The sequence below is a fragment of the Camelina sativa genome, chromosome 14, assembly GCF_000633955.1.
Source record: "Camelina sativa cultivar DH55 chromosome 14, Cs, whole genome shotgun sequence".
NCBI lineage: Eukaryota > Viridiplantae > Streptophyta > Magnoliopsida > Brassicales > Brassicaceae > Camelina > Camelina sativa.
This window is the reverse complement of record NC_025698.1, coordinates 15323902-15328973: the sequence shown is the minus strand read 5'-3', so window position 1 is coordinate 15328973 and position 5072 is coordinate 15323902.

The window sequence follows — 5072 nt, the reverse complement described above, 5'->3', positions numbered from 1 at the left end:
TAGATAGTAGGCCTCAGTCAGATATAGTCCTATTGCTTGAGAATGGAGACCACCATGTTCTTTAATACCATTAGGAAAAAAAGAAGAAAAGAAGAAAAAAAGAAGAAAAAAAACTGTTTTTGCATTAATTAATACTTGATATTTGTATCAAGGATTAGATTAGAGGATGTAGGTGGCTAGAAAGAAACTTTTTTCGACACTAGTTTTTTCAACTTATTTAAATTGTATATGTGCGTATGAATCTTAATTTGATGGTAACGTGTCTTTGATAACTTAATCATTGAACTCTTGAGAAAATTTTAGATTTTTAGTCACAAACATAAACTTCACTGTCGTAGAGACACAAAGATGCAAACCAACCCCAAATAAAAAGAAAGAACCAAAATACGGATACGTGATCTCTCCAATTATAAAGAATCTTAATCTCATGATGGCTCGTACACACTTAACTACATACGAAACAAACACTTTTATATAGATTCGAATATATGAAAATGGAATAACCGCGAAAAAGGAAGTGATAATGTTGGAAAGCAGAGGGATGACTGGTGAAAGCATGTGCATGCATGTATATGTAAACTTTAATATTATTTACCTTTTGAAAATAGACCATTCGATGGACCGTTATTTTGGGTGGGGCACGCGTATAAATATCAAAATATGTACATATAAATAGTAAGAAAAATGCGTTTCGTTGAACTGATGAGTCAAACAAACTGGAAGAGAAACCCAATTTGCACAAAAGGTCGATTAAGTGACCGGACGACACAGCTTTCAGCTAAAGCAATTCACGCTCAAAAACCATAGAAATTAACCAAAAGAAATAATTAACATAATAAAATCTTAACGTTTTTAGCAAAGTATTTAGAAAGCAGTTCGGCAAACCAAATTTGAATTGAAGTCAAACTCTTGATTAGTTGTAATATGATATGATAGAATAATAAATATCCTAGATACAATAAAAGACTTCTAATTGTCCTAATCTACCTAGGTAGAGCAACAATATATATTCTTTTTTAATATATAGGATGTTTTAAGTTTTTTTTTTAGTTCTATTTTATTAGATTTTCTCAAATTTCTGTACACAATTTTTATTAATATAATTTCTAAAATTATCAAAAGAAGAAGAAAAAAAAGAGGCAAGAAGTGACTTATCATAAATGAGGTAATAGCTGATGAAAACTAAAATGAAACGTACGTGGAGAGCCAGGGTGCGTGAAGTAAGATGGGATGACGTGGGTTTTCATATATCCTCTCCTTTATGGATTGTTTCTTGACAAAGATTTTTGTCGCTCTCCCCATTTCCAAAAACTACACTCACCAAAAGATTCCGTGCCCTTTTCTATTCCATTGCGCCTACAAAAACACGTAACACATTATTCAACTTCTCATTTTTTATTTTCTCCTGATAAGATTTAGGTATACATAGATAATGCATCTTAGCAGCTGAATTTGATCAGTATCTAGAATATTCAGAGTTTAGACAGAATTTGGATGCTTTCCGCCCCCTAAGTAGCTCAACCGGTTGAATTTTTGGCCTCTCAACAAAGGAAAAGTTTTGAGTTCGAATACTGTAAAATAAATAATTTTATATTTATCTTATTATGGTATTCGGTTCGAGGAAATTTAAAGGCCGAAAGTCTTCAAATGACTACATGACTTATTATTTTTTCCTCGCATTTATGGTTCTCTACTTTAGTTTCCTTTTTTGCGACTAAACTGCTAGCTAGTGTCTTAACCTTTAGACCAAGACAGACACTTTTATACATATTAATATTTCTTTTTATGTTAAACTTTTTTTTTTCAAAACTATCAATTTAGGATTAGTTTTCTGATCAATTAACAGCACTAACTAGAAAGAAATTTTATCTATACAACAAATTTATGTCTATGAAGCTTTATGTAATCCAATTATGAAAAAACAGAAATTCGATTTATCTATATAGAAGGTTAATTAATACTATAAAAACTTATAAAACTAAATATGTATTTTTTTAAAATTAGCAAAATATTTAAAAATTCATATAAAATTTAAGAAAATGTTTTGAAAATTTTTCTTAAACAAAAGCTTCTAATAATCTCATTGTTAACCAGAAAATTTGTGCAACTTTTGGAAAGAAAATTCTGAATCGTACTATGGTTGTCTGAAACCTATATATGTTTAGTCTGTGTACGTTGTATATGTACTTGTGGTATCTATTCGTCACGACTCATAGTAGAATATAAGATTTCGTTTTACTCTGAAATTTTAGATGGCGCAACAAAATATTGTGATTTATATTGAGGACCACATATATTCTTTCCAACACCATTTACATATGTCCACAGACAGAAATTCATATTTGATTGAATTTATAGGGATTTTTTTTCACTTCTCTTATTAGTGTTAAGGGTTTTCAATTACGTGAAGAAAATGGTTTGAACACTGGAGCGAGCCAATGTATTATACAAATTAATGAACACCATTCTAAGCTCCCATATTTTTAAGAAATAAGAACTACTTATATTAATTTACATATAAAATCTGTAAAATCTTTGGTTGTATGCGACCCAACATAACCCCATACACAATCACGTGGCCCATGCATGAAGTTATTCAAAAGACTAATCAAACTACCATATGCCGCACGAATTTTGACGACTACTACATTTTTTAGTTTTTTTTTACTTTTATCATAATTGTATGAACAATAAATCTCATTCATGAAAACAATCTGAGCTACTGACTAAACTTAGAAGGGAGGAAAGGTCAGGAGGCCACTAAACGATCTGAGCTACTGAAAACGATCAAGTTTTAGTTTTAAAATATTTTCGTTTTAAACAATCTAAATTAAAACACAATTCTTTTTGGAGAGTAATAATCGTAAATGACAAAAAATGATTTCTGAATCTTAGGAAAACCTGCAAGCATTTTAAAAAACTTGAGCGGTGATCTACAAAAGAAAAAAAAAATGAAAATCTGCAAGCATTTCAAAACCATACTTTCCATATATCAAGTATTTTCACCATGTCAATTTCGAATTCGTTATTGCAGGATATAGGTCCCGATTATTTGTTTGCGTTTATATTGATATATTAGTGAGAATGCATTTAAAATGAATCCACAATTTTAATCGCATTAAGTAAAATATGGTTGTTGATTGTAATATCAAACGTTTCACGTATGGATGTTTATGTTTCAACTTTGCAAAACATATTTGTGCCAAGTTAAAAAAAAAATGCTTATATCTCAAAATCTTTTGTTTTATCTTAATATAAACGCAAACGTAACGTAAAACGTATAAGTTTTATTTGAAACAATTGAGATCATAGCCGGTCTCTCTTATTTCAAGTGATCGTTGATGATGATTATGAATCTAAAAAGATTACGCAGCCTTTTTTTCATGCTACTTGCAGAAGGTGAGTCATGGACACACTGTCCCATTTGATAAATTTCACGTGATTTTCATGCAGCTTTCAATATATGTACACGTCGATATACCTTAGTGGGCACATACGTTCGCGTTACGTGTACGTTCGTATGCAAATGGATATGCATGTTCGTTTTATTATTTGCCTTTGTCTTTTATATTTTTGTGTTAGATTCGAGAAAGAAACCCTAGATTTGTGTCGGATTTTTAGGAGACATCTTATACTATATATATATATTCCTTTATTTTTATTTTTTTTTGTATATGGAATATGCTTTATTTGGCCGGAAAATATCTCTCCTAGATGTATCATTTTTGGACGGCAGAGCTAGCGGCTGTCTACAAATATACGAATTCCTTACACTAATTTATTTCCAATTTTTTCGATGAACTTAAAACAAAAGTTTGATTCCAACGTAGATTAAACATGTATATAAACATCATAATCGTGTTTTCTTTTCTTGACGGACAGCTACCATGTTTTTAACCTTGATATATATATAAAATCATAGAAACAACAATGTTTTTTTTAAAATCCGATTCCAATAGTAAATCAGTTTATTTTCTGGTTCACAAAATTGAATCAATTCAAAGTTTTTTAATTACAAAAATCAATCACATCAACCATTTTTTTTTTTATCACCATTCTGCTCACTTTCTTTAAGTGGCAATGTGGCATAGTAGAGTTCATCAAAATCTAAGATAATCACAAACAATATATATATACAACTAAAATGTACATAAGAAAATTCAATTGATATTTTCAAAGACAATTTGTTTAATAAGTAATGCAAGCTCAGATTTTTATGAATTTTACCAGGTTTTAAAGTTAGCAGATTGTAGTACTGAATCTAGTCCGGATCAAATCGGGTCATTAGGTTTACCGATACGACCACAGATCCGCATTAGACCGTCCGAGGTTATGGTTAACCTTCGTCAGCAAAATCACAACATCTGGATCATCGTAAATTTGATAATTAACCACTTCACTTCATCAGAAATAAAAGCTGACTCGGAAACCTAAAAAATAAAGAAAAGCCCACTAGCTCAATAATATGGGTTACATTGGGCCGAGATAGACGAGCTCATTGACTATACGTTCTTCCCTGTAAATGTAATCTCCATTATTTTCCCATTTTAGTGAATCATCAAATAAGTCGCAAGTACAGAGATGATAATGAAGAAAGTTGCAAAAATAATATATATCACAAATCACAGTGTTATGATGCAGCCAAATATGGGGCCTGAAAATGCTCATCACACACCTTTCATGTTCCACTTTACGTACTCAAATACATCAAATGTTCCATAAGAAACCCTACTATTTAGTGAAGAAACCAAAAGTCTGAGTAGAAGCATTCGGCAATAAAAACAAAGTGATTTATCTATTATGGCGTTAAGAGAGATGATAATAGATGAGAGTGATGACATAGAGAGCTACAGTGACCAGTCTCTTTGTCTAGATAAAGCCAAGGAGCTTCTTGCTCTCATCAAGCTACCCACGGGATTGTTGCCACTCAAGGATATGACAGAAGTTGGGTACAACAAAACGAAAGGGTTTGTGTGGATGAGGATGAAAAACAAGATTGATCATACATTCCGTGCAATAGGTCGCAGGGTATTATATGACACGGAGATAACTGCGTTTGTTGAGGACGGTCG